The sequence below is a fragment of the Meles meles genome, chromosome 9, assembly GCF_922984935.1.
Source record: "Meles meles chromosome 9, mMelMel3.1 paternal haplotype, whole genome shotgun sequence".
NCBI classification, from domain to species: Eukaryota; Metazoa; Chordata; class Mammalia; order Carnivora; family Mustelidae; genus Meles; species Meles meles.
The window spans coordinates 100901109-100918235 of record NC_060074.1 but is presented as its reverse complement, the minus strand read 5'-3'; the positions used below and the strand labels follow the sequence as shown (position 1 = coordinate 100918235).

Genomic DNA, 17127 nt, shown 5'->3' with positions numbered 1-17127 from the left:
AACTTCTGCACTTACTTACCTCTCTCACCCCTCACCCACTAATTCCTTGTTCCAGGCTTCACGCTTCACAGTCTAATGTGCTTCCTCCATCAGTGACTATTAGCGGATTGTAAAGTATAAATCCATAATGATTTTATATTATCTCCTATTTTGAAACATTCTTCCCATTCCTACTTCACTTACTTATTTTTCTGTTTTTTGTTTGTTTGTTTTTTCCTATTCTTACAACCTATGGGAAGGAGTTCCACTGGTGTGATTCTCAGATCTCTATCCCCCTCATTCTAATATCCATGAACCTCTAACCCAAGTTCAATATCAACTTTACAGAAAAGACCCAAGTTCCATTTGTCTAATACTCTGCACAGTATTGCACGGAGACTGATAGCACTAACTTCGTTTTGACTCCCAGCTCGGCTGCAACATTTTAATGTTTAATTATTGCAATAATTTTAAATAGCCTCCCTAAATGTCTATGTTCTCATTTAGAGGAAATGGAATAAGATTGCCTATCTCACTGGACTGTCCTACTGAACTGCTTCACTTATACTGTTACTACCTGAATGTTTGACATAAATAGACAAGCACTCAATATTTACTAAAGAGTTATACTTCTATTGTTCCTACTGGTTTTTGATAAGCTGTTCCTTCCTGCAGCCCTGATCTCCCCAAAAAGGAGACCCTCCTAGGGCTGGCTGTATGACAATTACCATAGCACCATCAAACTCTATTACATTCATTCATGCTCTATAGTATATATTGCAATATCAGTAACTTGACCACATCGACAACCTCATTGGTCATAAGTTCCTAGAGAGCAGGCAGATGCTATGGCTTTGATCACATTTATATTTCTAGTGCTTAGCATAAATTAAATAATTGGCATGAGGTCACAGTAAAGGTCTGGGCTAGGATTCAACACAAATACGACATCAATGCCGCCATTGTCCGGCAGCATTGTAGGGCGCTGGTGGGCTACTTAAATTACTCTGACTTCAATGATGGCTTTCTATTTACTCCATAGGCCAGATTATGAACTCCAGGAGCTGGTCAACTAATCTGGTCTCTGATCAGGAATCGTTAAAAACCTTTTTCTCCCATCCAGTTGCTGAGTCAATAGCCAGTTATCACAAGGCATGGCCTCTGGCTGTGTGCTCTACCACTGAAAGAATGTGGGCCAATTAAGAGTGTTTCATACTCGCTAAAAGTTTCATCCTGCTGAGCTCAGAGCGGAATCAACTTGGCTTCACCCTGAACGTGGGACACTGCAAAATTACAAAACCTTTTTAATACTTATTGAAATCAAGTAGGTTCTATAAAACCCACAGAGATTTTCTTTTACCTCTGAAGGGTAATGATTACCTTTTCATTCACTGTCTTAAGTGATACCTAGAAGCTAAAGCAATAGCCAAAAAAGAACTGCAATTTTCGGAAACCATCACCAGAAAATGGTTGTTCAAGTTTTTAAAACCAAAAGATCTTACATGCACTCTTTTTGTTCTTTCTTTCTAAGGCCTTTCTTATTTTCAGTTGTTTTCCCTCCCATAATGAGAACAGCATTGAGAATTGAGAATAGTGTTTGTCCAATATAGTTCCATGGTCTAACCATATGAAAAGCAAAATTGCATCTATTAATGAAAAAAATATCTTTAGAATGCAAGACCCCAAGGAATCTTATGCTCTTAACTACATGAATATTAAAAAGACTTTAAAAGCTAGTTAATTACATAGAAAATAAGCATTTGGGGAAAAATTAGCTTAAATTATAATAGGGTCATTGTTAGAGCCACAAAGAAATCAGAACAGCATTCAAACTAATACTCATCCTATTCAAGAATGTCTTGTACGATAATTTTCATAAGCATCCATTCTGTCACAACTTGAAGACATTTATGGAAAGTATCAGCACATTATTTAATGTTCTACTACTCTGTTTAAGTTTTTTTTTTCCCTTATATAAGGATAAAATAGGTTTCCCTATAACTTTCCCCTGTAGAAAGTGCTATAGCTCTAGCTAAATAAAAATCTATACCATTAAAAAAAAAAAAAATCTATACCATTTTCAAATGTTTTTCTTAAAATCTTTCAATATCTGTATTATTCTCCCTTTAGTATATTTTTTCTGCAGTGAAGATCACAACATTCTTAGTAAGCTTGGGTCTGTACCCAAATAATTACACTAAAAATAACACTCAGGAAGTAAGGCATTATATAACTCTGAGTGCATTTAGATCAGCTTGTTTGAAAATCAATCACCTTTAATTGGTGTTTCATAAAAAGTTTAGGGTTTATGTATTTAAATGAAAAGCCTGGGTTTGCTGTTTTTTTGTTTTTTTTTTTTAAAGATGTTTACAAGCATTTTCATGAGGCAGGTTTATGTAAGATATCACTTCTGCCATCTGGCAGCAAGATACTCAAATTACAGGAAAAGTATCTGAGGGGCATCAAGAGTTCAACTTGAGGGGCACTTGGGTAGCTCAGTGGGTTAAAGCCTCTGCCATCGGCTGGGGTCATGATCTCAGGGTCATGGGATCAAGCCCCACATCAGGCTCTCTGCTCAGTGGGGAGCCTACTTCCCCTCTCTCTCTGCCTGCCTCTCTGCCTACTTGTGATCTCTCTTTCTGTCAAATGAATAAATAAAATCTTTTTTAAAAAGGGGGGGGTTCAACTTTAGGTTCATCCAGAGAATCTAAATAAAAAACTTGAAATATACATGACAGGCAAGATATCAAAGCAAAAGTTTAAAATGTGATAAACTCATCAACTGACCAAATACAGCTCAATTTTGTGGAAAATATTAATAGAAAGGGGCTGTGTAAATGAAATAATTTTGTCAAAACAGAAGTATGGATACTGTCATACTCACTTGGTCAAACTTTTTAAACTTCTAATTTCTGAAACACAATTACTTTAATTTGCTCAATAACAATGGCTTCCACAAGTTTTCAGGCAGAAGCATGGCCATTATTGTGTTTTCTCATTTGAAGAACACACAATTTCAGAAATTCAAACTCATACAATCTGCTGTTTTTACAGGTTTTCTAAATGCATTCCTGGGACCAGCTACATCATGGGGCATTTGTCAAAGGTGCACATTTTTAGGCCTAACCTAGACCCACTAAATCAGAAACCAAGGATGAAGCCCAGCAATTCCTGGTTTAACAAGTTTAACAAGGTGATTCTACTGCACACTCAAGTTTGGTTTACCTTACATTTTCTGAGCATGAACGTTTGTAGTAGGTGATAGGTAAGGGCTCCGAGACACATAATCATTGTGCAAGGGTATCTTTTTGTTTTATTCTGTCTTCTCATTTTACAAATCACATAAACCAGATATTAAACCTTAATTTGTCAATGTTCATTTTTTCCCCTAAGGGGTGGAATTAAGACCAGCACACCAGTTCTTAAACACTATACTGCAGCGTTTGGTCCATGTTTATTCCTTTACTTTTTTTTCCTCCCTGTTCTTAATTATCTTCTCTTTTTCTCAAAATCATCATGCAGCTCAGTTTTCAAGAACAAACATCTAATTCTTCAGGGTTTAACTCTATTCTAATGTGATCAATTAGTATGTCTTTTTATGATTTCTAAAATCATCAGAGAGCAAAAAACAGATGACCTTCAAGTAGGTAAATGTAGATTTCAAGGAATGAATGTTTCCAATTCTATAAATAAGCTCTCATGTACCCTGTCATCTGGAATAGGTTAAATAAACCAAGGACCACAAGGCCAAGTGTTTGAGAGTGATTTCAGTTAACTGTATCTTGCTTGTACATTTACCTTTTGTAAAAGAATCTTTTTTTTTCTCCAAATGAGAAACCTCAATATTAAAACCAGTTTAATGTGAGACTGTTCTGGGTGAAGCAGAGAATCAGAGAAACTCTTCTTGTAACTGCTCCTTCCATAGATCCAGACACACAAATCTGAAAGTCAAATTTTTGCTTTTTTTTTTTTTTTGGTCAAGTCTGAAAACTTTGTCTAAGACGTTTTTTTCTCTGACTATGTCTACATGTATTACAGATAGATTTATAATAATTACTACAAAAGTAAAATCGCGGGTTTTGTTATTGTTTTATTTTTGGCTTGGGTAGAATAATGAGTCAATAAACTAAACAACAGAAGAAAAAACAAGAAATTTCTCAGATACTGAGTTGAAAAGTATTCAGGCTCCATCTCTACATGTAAAGACACTGTTATTTCCTTAATCTCTGACCTATTATTATTCATTACTATTATTATTAATCCCAACCTGTTCATTTAGCAACTTCTATTCATTCTTGGAAACCCAATGACAGTTCTATTTGTTTTGTTCATCTGTTTAAGATAGTATTTATTTATTGAATGTCTACAATGCTATATACTTTTATCTTTTTTAAAAATTGTGTTAAAAAACACATACCATAAAATTTATCATTTTAACCATTTTTTAATAAACAGTTCTGTAGCATTAAATGTGTACACATCGTTGCGCAACCATCACTACCATCAATCTCTAGAAGTTTTTCATCATTGCAATCTAAAACTCTGTCCCCACTAAACAATAACTCCCCATCCCTTCTTCTCTCCTGACCCCCTGGCTAACAACATTTTACTTTCTGCCTCCATGAGTTTGCCTCAGTAGGGACTTTCTATAAGCGGACTCATACAGAATTCATCCTTTCATGACTGGTTATTTCACCTAGTACAAGGTATTCAAAGTTCGCTGATGTAGCATGTGTTAGGATTTCTCTTTTTTTAACTGAAGTATAACTGACAATATCCCATTAGTTTCAGGTGTGTGTCATAGTGATTTGATATTTACGTACATTACAAAATGATCCCAACAATAAGTCCAGTTGTCATCCACCACTATACAAAGTTCTTATAATACTGTTGACTATAATCTGTAGGACTATAAGCCCTAAAACATTATGTCTCCATGATTTATTTACTGTATAACTAGAAGTTTGTACTTCTTGATCATTTTTACCTATTTGTCCGCCCACCAACTACTCTCCAGTCTAGTAATTGAGTTTGTTTCCTGCATCTATGAGTCTGTTTATATTTTGGTTGTAATTTTTTGTTTATTAGGTTGTTTAGGTTCTTTATATATTTTGGAGTGTAACCCCTGATCAGGTATATGATTTGCAAATATCTTCTCCCATTCAAAAGCTGTATTTTTCTTTTATAAAGTCTTTACAAGAGAAGACCAATCTTCCTACTATTATCTTAAATGGATTTCTAACATGACATGATACCCAAATATTCTCCTAAAATTGCCTACATCTCTACCTCATCCTTGAGCTATGTAATACTTCATTCCTCTTTCTATTTCCAATACAAAACATAAGTTGGCAAATTATAGACACTCAATAAATGTACACTTTAATCAAAACTACAGAGAAAAATTAAGGCAATTTTCATGTGAAATTATTTAAAGACTCAATGAAAACTAATTGATCATAACTGAGACAAATGCTTTTTGTTTATAATAATCCAAACTTCAATTTTCTGTTTTATTGTGAGCACACAGACTAATTTATAAACTAATTTTGTTTTAAATACTTTTGAGAACACTTCTTTTCATCAATGCTTGTTATTGATTTATTTGATTACACTTGTAGTCTAATAAGGCTAAACATAAGTCACACTGTCTAGACAGTTGTCTGATCATTTGTCACTGGAAATAGGTATACTGAAATATGAATTTCCAGCTATTTTAAGAAAAATTGCTCTCTGGTATGCAGTCAACTCTTAGGAAACCATTTCAATGAAAGCTCAAACTCAAAAACTCTGTTAATATACATAGATCCCAATTTTATTTAAAGTGACTACTATAATTAGTGAAAAGAGTCCATTTTCATCAGCAAGTAAAATAAATAAAAGCATATTATTTAACCAGATAGCAATCAAAGAAATAATGAGATAAACTTACCATGTGTTAACTTATAAAGGCAGTTTGTCAGTATAATAAATATTCTATAATAATGTCAAATTTTGCTCAAAGAAAATACTTTGGATTACTTTAAATTAAAAGGAGAATCAACCATTGTACACACCATACATCTGTACAAGTGCTTAAGAACATTCAGTCCTTCAGTAAAACAACATTGCACTAAAACATATCTCATCCACTGGGCTATAAAAGTTTATAATTATCACACTTTAATCTAGGGATAATCACATTTTCTACAAATTAATACTTCCTCTCATCCTTCTTACCCAAAGCAACTCAAAATAGTGACTCAGTTAAAATATTGCAAAAAAGATAATTAATAAATATAATACACTATTTCTTTTTTTTTTTTAAGATTTTATTTATTTGACAGACAGAGATCACAAGTAGGCAGACAAGTAGGCAGAGAGAGAGAGGCAGGAAGCAGGCTCCCTGCTGAGCAGAGAGCCCGATGTGGGGCTCGATCCCAGCACCCTGGGATCATGACCTGAGCCGAAGGCAGAGGCTTTAACCCACTGAGCCACCAAGGCACCCCTATAATACAAAATTTCAAATGCTTAAAAGAAACGATAAGTTAGAAAAAGATGAATGGATACATTGTAATAAAGTGTATTAATAGAAACAAAATGATATTTAACCTAGTATTTGTAGGCCTTGCATATCACCAGAAGTGCACAAATACATCCTTTGATTTCAGAAAATGTATTGTGATTTCCATCCTGTGCTCCTTGAAGCCCCAATAATTTCATAAGGTCCCCAAGGGTTGCCAGGATGAAAGATGAGGAAAATGGCACTTTCCAGACTTCCTATCCATGGTTTAGGCTTTATACAAAGAAGACATTCTGTACCTCCCTCCTTCTTCTCTTTCTTTGAGTGTGTGTATGTATGTGCCTGACTCCTTCCATTCATATGGTTTTGTTAGAATAAATCTTATGACAAAAATATGGAAGATCAATGATTTAAGGAGTTCATAGAAATTTCTAATTTTTATCACTGACCTTAATTTACTGTGAAGGGTAAGAAAAGGTATGGTGAACTCACTGATCACCTTCATCTAACAGATACCCCTGAGATTACATAATTTTTCCAAACTTACACACAATAAGGAGTCAGAGGTAAGATGAAACACCTTTGATTTCTAAATTGTTTTCATTTGGGAATCTTAAAATTCAGTCCAAAACCTAGAATAATCACTATTTCTTTCTATTTGAACACCTATCAAATATCAACTTCTATTTTCATAAATATTAAAGCTAGTTTTGTTAGCTATTATATAGAATTTTAGTACTATGTTAACTTTAAAACAAAGAAACAGCAAGCATCTATCTCATAAAACATGTAGAAGTTCATTAGTCCTTGTTATTAATTAATAATTGCAATTTATTTCTGGTGAAAAGACTATTTCAATAGTGTACTTCACTAAAGTTTCAGTGATTTATTGAGCCTAATTTCCTTTAAATTGTAAGAAATATTTTGGTAATTTGAAGTATTTTTAAAATCAGTCAAGATAAAAAATGGCATTTAGAACCTAAAAAGTAAAAAAGGCTGTAAGTTTATTAATACTAAATGGCACCTGGTTAACAGTATTTTCTATGCTTTCCCAAAACTCTACCAAATTATGAATGGAAACAAATATAGATGTATTTAGTATGCATCATACCATACTGAAAAGTAGAAAAGTCTCCAGGAAACTTGGAAGAATTTCTATCACCTTTAATGCCTCTGGAGTTAGATTAAAAACCATAAGAACTGGATCACAAAGCTGTTCCTAAAAAAAAAAAAAAATAGGCTACAACTACAACACCCCCCAAATCAAGAAGAATCTACACTTTCACCACTGTTTGTTCCTGTGATCTAAAATTCAAGTGATGGGGGTGTCTGGGTGGCTAGGTCAGTTAAAGCATTGGACTCTTGATTTCGGCTCAGGTCATGACTCAGGGCTATGAGACTGAGCCCTACCTTGAGCTCCACATTGGGCATGTGGAGTCTGCTTGGGATTCTCTCTCCCTTTCCCTCTACTCCTACCTCCCCTCTCAAAAATAAAATAAAATGAAGCAAAGTAAAATAAAATAAGAAAAAACAAAACAAAATATTAAATTAAATTCAAGTGATGTACTAACCAGATAATTAGGCCACCCATGTGGTTACTGCTTCGGTGTTATGTCAAGTATCCCACATGCTGTGCTTTACCTTCCAACACCGTCCTCCCTACAGTATCACTCTTACAGTATCCAGTAGAAATATCAACTTCCAGAAAACACCTTGGTACACATAGGATGCCTTGGGGAAGATAGTGATGCCCCTACAAGTAGAGAATTGTAGGCCTGAGCTCAAGCAAGAAGAACCTTCCTAAAAGGGTATTCTTCGGAAGGTAATGTGTTTGTTTTCATCAATGCTGTTTAGAGTGGCAGGGAGGCAAGAAATAAAGAGATGAGGGGGAAAAAACAACAAAAACATAAACATAAACGCAGTTATCAGTTCCCACGAGAATTCACTAGCGGGCATCTGCTGAGACACTAAGAAGAGACCCCGAACTAGGCAGCTCCACCCGTTGCGTATCTGTGGATCATGGAAAATCAGTAAAATTGAGAGGAATAAGCACTGAGTCTAAATAGACAGTCTTCTCTCCAAAGATAAATAGGAAAAGATGTTTATAAATGACAAATCAATAAAAATCGTTTAAAAATATGGTAACTAAAAGGGATATATGGCAATGTGCTTTGTATGGAATCATAGCATAAAACTGCAAGGAATAAAACTGAGATTCAAGAAAAGAAAAAAACTTAGAATGATATAAATAAGAAGGAATATGGTTAAGATCTTCAAGGGACCAAAATTTCATTAGCAGCATTAGAAGTACTAAATAGAATTGATGCCTAAAAAAACAAGAAAAGAAATAAATAATATAGAAGGTAAACTTGGGAAGCTAGTCAAGAGATGAAACTAAGAAGGGACAAAAATAATAGATAAAAAAGACTCAAAGTAAAGAGTCATCTTAAGGATTATAGGTCCCTCAGGGGAAAGAAACCAGATAATTCTATTACCAATGTGTCACTTCTCAGCAAAATCTCATGTACTGACTACCAATCATTGCTTATGTCCTCTTCCTTTAAAACTGACCTTTTAGAGTACATGAAATAAATAAATCTATAATCAGAAACTTTCATTATAGGTCAGAAAAGCCAGAAGTATATTAATACTGATTAAGAACAAAACTAAGAATCACTATTTTGATTTTAAATATAGCCATGTCTTCTGACCTTGAGAAAAACCACAGGCATCATAGGATCGACTTACTCTTACTCTAAAACAGAGTTTGGAATGTTGATCACGAAGGGTGGCAGTTAATGGATATGGCTTCAGGTTAGCTCAAAAAAAAAAAAATTACATATATATGTGTGTGTGTGTGTGTGTGTGTGTGTGTGTGTGTATAGAAATAAAAATAAAAATACAAATAAATAAAATATATTGAATACCTAAAAAGCATTAGAGAATTAAAATAAACTTGACATGGTTCCTACATACAATGCCTCATGGTTAACTGAGAAAGAACTTCCAGTTTTAGGGTGCCTGGGTGGCTTAGTTGTTTAAGCATCTGACTCTTGATCTCAGTTCAGGTCTTGATCTCAAGGTCATGAGTTCAAGACCACTTTGGGCTCACACTGGGTTCAGAGTCTACTTAATTCTTCTGTTTTGACATTCTAGGACTAATTGTCATTGTGCTGACAAGCTCAAAAAATCAAGTAGGAAAAAAAGGACTCAATATATAAAAACCTAGCCTTAAAAAAAAGAAGATAAAAAGCAACTTCTGGGGATGCCTGGGTTAAGGGTTAAGGGTTAAGCCACTGGGTTAAGCCTCTGCCTTCAGCTAAGGCCATGGTCTCAGAGTCCTGGGATCAAGCCCCATATTGGGCTCTCTGCTCAGCAGGGAGCCTGCTTCCCCTCTCTCTGTCTGCCTCTCTGCCTACTTGTGATCTCTCTCTGTCAAATAAATAAATAAAATCTTATAAAAATTAATTGATAAATTAATTTAAAAAGGCAACTACTGAGCATGAAAATTCCAAGGTGCTTCTGAAGATCTGAAGATGCACTAATTTTTAAGTATTTTTTTAAATTTTTCTTTCTTCCACATAGTGACCTAATTTTTCCTTTACCTTTTCTTTTTTTTTTTAATATTTTATTTATTTGACAGAGAGAAATCACAACTAGGCAGAGAGGCAGGCAGAGAGAGAGGAGGAAGCAGGCTCCCTGAGGAGGAGCAGAGAGCCCGATGCGGGGCTTGATCCCAAGACCCTGGGATCAGGGCCTGAGCCGAAGGCAGAGGCTTTAACCCACTGAGCCACCCAGGCACCCCTCCTTTTCCTTTTCTTTTCTTCTCTTTCCTTTTCTCCTCTTTCTTCTCTTTCCATTTATCTCTTTCTCTTACCTTATTTTCTTGTTCCTTTCTGTGGTGAAAACACTTTGGATCTCTCCTCTTAGCAAATTTCAAGTATAACAAGATAGTAGTGTTATCGATAGTCACATTGCTGTATATCAGATCCCCAATTTATTCTTCTTGGATGACTGAAACTTTGTACCCTTAATTCCTCCTTATTTAATGACCTAAAGCATCTCCATCCAGCTCTGTTCTGTGAGTCTGGGAATGTTACTAAACTGTATTCTGCTTTCTCAGCTGTAAACGAGAGATGACAAAGAAAAAAAATCATAGCATTGTTGTGAAGAATAAATAAGATCGTATTGTTAAAAGCAGTTAGCACAGTGTCTGGTACATGTTCAACACCCAATGAATAACTGGTTGTTATTGCTGTTGTGCTTTGACAAAAGTAATGACTAGAAATATTGATGGACTTGCCCAAGGTCATACAGTCTGGTGAACTGAAAATCAATTTTCATTCAAAAAAAAAAGGGAGAGAGAGAGAGAGATGAAGTGGTTTCAATTTTTTGGAGAATATATATCTCTTGTGATGCTCACAATGGCCTTAGAAGTAAGGTATTAGAGGAATTATCCTCTCTGTTGATGGGCCAAAGCACAGTGACTTCAAGAAGTCAAATGATTTGCCTACCATGTTGACCAGAGGCAGAAGTGAAGCTCTGATTTCTGGAGGCCTAACCTTTCCCCTGTCATACACCTGTTCGACCTACAAACAGGCTGCTTCACCACCTTGATGGCTTGTCAGGCCCTTAGAGAGCAAACCATTTGATGGTTCATAGCACCAAAGTCACTTAATCATGAGCCTGGGAAGATTATGGAGCCCTTCTGTTCCATGAAGTATTACTCACTTTTCTGAATATCTTTAAGGTTTCGAGTATATCAGACTCTTGGTAGAAATAAAATCTAAGGAGTTCAATATTTAAAAATAAATATATTTTATTGTGTGTGTGAGTGACAGAAAACAACTTAAACAATTAGCAAAACAGGTAATGGCAGAAAACCAAGTTAACATTCACACTCCTGGGAAAGAAGGAAACATACACACATACAACTTATAATTAATATCTGTATTTTTTCATTTACAAATTGAACATCATCAGAGACCAGGGAGTTGCAAGCTACTGGCTTTCAGATGCTATGTGCAAGCACATGGCAGTGACAAGTTAATGGCTTGGGTACACAGCCTCAGCAACGAACTCAAGCTCATTAAAACCAGCACAGGCATTGCCAGCACAAAGGACTGTACTGAGGTGTTATCAACTGAAGTGCAAAATGAGATCAGCTTTTGCATCGCCTTTCAGCAACTCCATATGGCCAGTCAAACCAAAGAGAAAAGAGTTTTGTGTCATACCCTGGTGGTTTCCTGTACAGAAATGAGAAGCAGAGAAATTTCTATGAAAGCCGACACCATTCCCCAGGAACTATTCTAGACCAAAAAACCAACTGGTTTCCTAAACCAAAAACTTAAAACAGTGGTTTTAAACCATACTTTCACGTTGATTTGGAGATAAAATTGCAAAATCTTAGAACTAAAGTTGGTTCTAGAAGTCATCCTTATAACCTCGTATCAATTACATCAATTCTAGTATGGTATTCTCATCACATAATTACCCAACCTTTCTATAGTATAGCTGGGATGGAGAAATCACTATTTTCTAGCTCACCCTAATCAAAAGTTGGAAAATTGCACTTGCCAGATTGAATTTACCACAGTTGAGCAGACATTTATCCCTGCTGATTTCTCTTTAGTTACCTCAAGTCCACAAAATAAATCTGACCTCTTACTTACAGGATGGCCTTTCATATCCAATGATGCTTATGACTAACACCTCTAATTCCTTTCTTCTCAAGGGCTGAATTTCTACACCTGTATTTCAGAAATTCTAGCTCACAATTCTGGTTTGCTTCCTTGCATACACTGTTACTGATAAACTCTGTCATTCAGAATTACCATAATTGCAAAAGCCAGTTAGGACCAGCATAGAATCCTCCCCTTGACCACATCTCCAGAAGTCTACTACTTCTCTCTGCTCCAGTTAGATTTATTTTTTTTTTAATTTTGCCAACTCATAGTTATTCACACTCATATCTCTATCCTTAGATGAAGCAATTCATAAGATAATGGCGACCATTCACAAATTAGTGATAATTACCTAGAGGTTTATTGTCTACTCTTTCAACATTTATGTATAATACAAAAAGTTACACTATAAAAGTTGTATAAAAGATGACATGAGCAGAATATCTCATTCTCAGACTTTCTATACTGCCCTAAACTCTCAATTCTCATTTGAAACAAAGCAAAACTCATATTTTAACTCATAAGTAGATGTGTAGTGCATTAAGGGCATTAAGTCATTAGTGATGTTTTAAAAAATGTTGGCATCTTATATAAAACAGCATAAATTTGATTATCAGCTTAACTCATGCCATTTGCCAAGTCCATTAGAAGCTGAAAAAAGTAAAATCAAGTTTTGAAAGTGATAGTAGAGAATTGTAAAATACTAACCCTAATAGCGTTAAATAATAATAAAACTTCCACCCAAGCCTGAGAACAAGAAGTTTAGAAATACGCATTAGCTATACTGTCCTTTGCTTTAGGGTCTTTTCTACAACAGCACCCATATTTGGGTAATTCCAAAATGAGCAAAATGGAGTGATCTCATGTGTCATTCAATTGAACTGTCTTATCTTGAAGATGAAGAATCTGAAGTCCAGCAAGATGATGATCACCAATACAGCAGGGTACTGGCACAAAAATAGACACATAGACCAGTGGAACAGAGTAGAGAGTCTAGATATGGACCCTCAACTCTATGGTCAAATAATCTTCAATAAAGCAGGAAAAAATATACAGTGGAAAAAAGACAGTCTCTTCAATAAATGGTGCTGGGAAAATTGGACAGCTATGTGTAGAAGAATGAAACTCGACCATTCTCTTACACCACACACAAAGATAAACCTGAAATGGAAAAAAGACCTCAACGTGGGGCAGGAATCTTTCAAAATCCTAGAGGAGAAGATAGGCAGTAACCTCTTTGACATCAGCCACAGCAACTTCTTTCAAGGTATGTCTCCAAAGGCAAAGGAAACAAAAGTGAAAGTGAACTTTGGGGACTTCATCAAGATCCAAAGCTTGTGCACAGTGAAGGTAATAGTCAACAAAACAAAGAGGCAACCCATGGAATGGGAGAAGATATTCGCAAATGACACTACAGACAAAGGTCTGATAGCCACGATCTATAGAGTACTCCTCAAACTCAACACATACAAAACAGATAATCACGTCAAAAAATGGGCAGAAGACATGAACAGGCACTTCTCCAAAGAAGACATACAAATGGCTAACAGACACATGAAAAAAATGTTCATCATCACTAGCCTTCAGGGAGATTCAAATCAAAACCACACTGAGAGCTTTGCGCAGTGGCAGTATCGTAGCCAATGAGGTTTATCCGAGGCGCGATTATTGCTGATTATTGCTAATCAAAACCACACTGAGATACCACCTCACACAAGTTAGAATGGCCAAAATTAACAAGACAGTAAACAACAAGTGTTGGAGAAGATGTGGAGAAAGGGGAACTCTCTTACACTGTTGGTGGGAATGCAAGTTGGTGCAGCCACTTTGGAAAACAGTGTGGAGATTTCTTAAGAAATTAAAAATAGAGCTACCCGATGACCCTGCAATTGCACTACTGGGTATTTACCCCAAAGATACAGATTGAGTGAAAAGAAGGGCCATCTGTATCCCAATGTTCATATCAGCAATGGCCACGGTTGCCAAACTGTGGAAAGAACAAAGATGCCCTTCAACGGATGAATGGATAAAGAAGATGTGGTCCATATATACTATGGAGTATTATGCCCCCATCAGAAAGGATGAATACCCAAGCTCTGTATCAACATGGACGGGACTGGAAGAGATTATGCTGAGTGAAATAAGTCAAGCAGAGAGAGTCAATTATCATATGGCTTCACTTACATAAGGAATAACATGGAAGAAATTGGGAGATGGAGAGAAGTGAGTCGGGGGAAACTGGACATGGAGACAAACTATGAGAGACTGTGGATTCTGAGAAACAGAGGGTTTGGAAGGGAAGGGAGTGGGGGGTTGGGTGAGCCTGGTGGTGGATATTATGGAGGGCACATATTGCATGGAGCACTGGGTGTGGTGCATAAACAATGAATTCTGGAACACTGAAAAGAAATGTAAAAAAATAAAAAGAAAAATAAATAAAGGCTATTTATTTGAGAGAGAAAGAGAGAGCACGTGCATGAGCACAGCAGGGGGAGAAGCAGACAAAGGGAGAAGGAGAAGCAGGCTGTAGGGCTTGATCCCAGGACCCCAGGATCATAACCTGAGCCTAAGGCAGACACTTAATGGAGTTAGCCACCCAGGCGCCCCCAGAAGCTCCCTCCTCTGCCCATTTTAATAGAATTATTACTTGATTACATTATTTGATTGTTTGGTATAATATTTTTTGGTATTGAGTTGTATAACTTTTTAATATATTTTGGACATTAGCTCTACCTATGGGATATACAATTTGTAAATATCATCCCCCACTCAGTAGGCTGCCTTGTTGTTTTGTTGAGGTTTTCCTTTGTTGTGCAAACAACCTTGGTTTTCAGTGTAGTTCCAATAGTTTATTTTTGCTTTTGTTTCTTTTGTCTGATGAGACATACTAGAAAAACGTTCCTATAGCCTATGTCAAAGAAATTGCTGCTTATGTTTTCTTATAGGAACTTAATGATTTCAGGTCTCAGATTTAAGTTTTTAACCTGTTTTGAGCTTATTTTTGTGTATGGTTTAAGAAAGTGGTCCAGTTTCATTCTTTTGCATGTAGCTGTCCAGTTTTCCCAAAAGCATTTATTGAAGAGACTGTCCTCTCCTCATGCATATTCTTGTCTCCTTTGTTGTAGATTAATTGACTTTATAAGTACAGGTTTATCTGGGTTCTCTAATCTGTCTCTTTTTGTGCCATTGCTGTACTGTTTTAATTACTACAGCTTTTTAATATATCTTAAAATCTGGGATTGCCATATCTCCAGTTAGTTCTACTTTCTCAAGATTGTTTTGGCTATTCAGGATCTTTTGTAGTTCCATACAAGTTTTAGTATTACTTATTCTGTGAAAAATACTGTTGGTGTTTTGATAGGGAGTGTATTTAATCTATAGACTGCTCTGGGTAGTATGGACATTTTAACAATATCCATTGTTCTAGTCTGTGAGCATGGAATTTTGATTTGTTTGTGTCACCTACAATTTTTTTCATCAGTGCTTTATAGTTTTTGGGTTATAGGTCTATCACTTCCTTGGTTAAATTTATTCTTAGGTAATTTAATCTTTTTGGTGCAACTGAATTTTTTTTTAATTTCTCCTTCTACTTCATTATTACTACATAGAAATGCAACATATTTCTGTATATTAATTTTGTATTGTACAACTTTATTGAATTTATTTACTAGTTCTAGTAGTATTTTTGGTGGAGTCTTTAGGGTTTTCCATGTATGGTATCATGTAATCTGCAAACAGTGAAAATCTTTTTTCTTCCTTACCCATCTGGATGGTTTTTTTGTTTGTTTGTTTTGTTCTGTTTTGTTTTTTTTTGGTTTGATTGCTGCAGCTAGGACTTATAGTACTACGTTGAATAGCTGTGTGAACCTGAAGAAATCACCTATTTGCTTTAAGCCTCAGTTTCTTCATTTATAAAATGAACATATTTCTACTCTGGGAACTATAAAATTAGATATAATAAATTAAAAATGCAAATCATGACTCCTGGCTACTATTAGAAGCCTCCTCCCCAAAACACTTTTATTATGATTTATCATTAACAATAAATTGATGAAGGGAGATATTATAACTTCACTTTTTGCATCCATACAGCATTATATAAAAATAACACTTAATTTTCATCCAAAACACAAGAATAGGCAAGAATAGAAAAGAAATAGATGTAGACCTGGTAAATTTACTGTTACATGTAAGCATAATACATGAATACACATGACATCAAACCACTGCTTGAATGAAATATTTCAGTTGACTCAATGCTTATGCTTGGAATGACTTACCATACAGAATATCAGCCACTTAATGATAATCAATATTTTATCTCTAGCAATTCTTCTCACTAAAGACTTTCTGAAATGTATCTACATGTTAATGTATCTACATGTTAATACTTGTTTATTCAGTACAAAATAATGGAACAGTTGATTGTGCTCTATGTAACCATCTCAATGGCCCATCCAAACCGACTACATGACCAAGCTGATTAAGTAAAAGCAGCCTTAGAAAGAAATGCACGCGTGCACTCACACACATACATACACACACAAAGGCAGAAAATGCGGCTCAACGAAAGCAAGGTGAATACAAATATTAACATGTAAATCTAAGTTCTTATGGTTTTGCTGCAAGACTTTTTTGTCAGGTACAATCAATGATATGAAATGCTTACATTTTCTCAAAATCACCTAAAAATTCTAATTAAATTCAATCAGATATGAGTCAAAGGAAATCTTCACTTATTATTAGGTATTTCCCTTAATACACTTTTCCTTAAGCTTTGATGTGTTTTTTAAAATATACAAACAATAATAAATGTTAATAAATGTTAATTTAAAGGCAAAAAAATTTACATGAGAAATTTTTTCCTACTCCAATGTATCCTACCCAACATTACATTCCAGCCAGAGCTCATCACTGATTTTTGAATTGTGAAGAAGTGAAGAAAACCTCTGTCTACATTTA

The 17127-nt window shown here is 35.3% G+C and overlaps 1 protein-coding gene and 1 pseudogene across 2 annotated transcripts in view; one reads left to right on the top strand and one right to left on the bottom strand.

The window, feature by feature from the left end:
• The window catches only part of DPP10 (dipeptidyl peptidase like 10), a 1411353-nt gene that overhangs the window by 460955 nt on the left and 933271 nt on the right, over positions 1-17127 (bottom strand). The gene's annotated exons all lie outside the window — the stretch shown is intronic.
• LOC123951213 lies at positions 13780-13953 on the top strand (annotated as a pseudogene).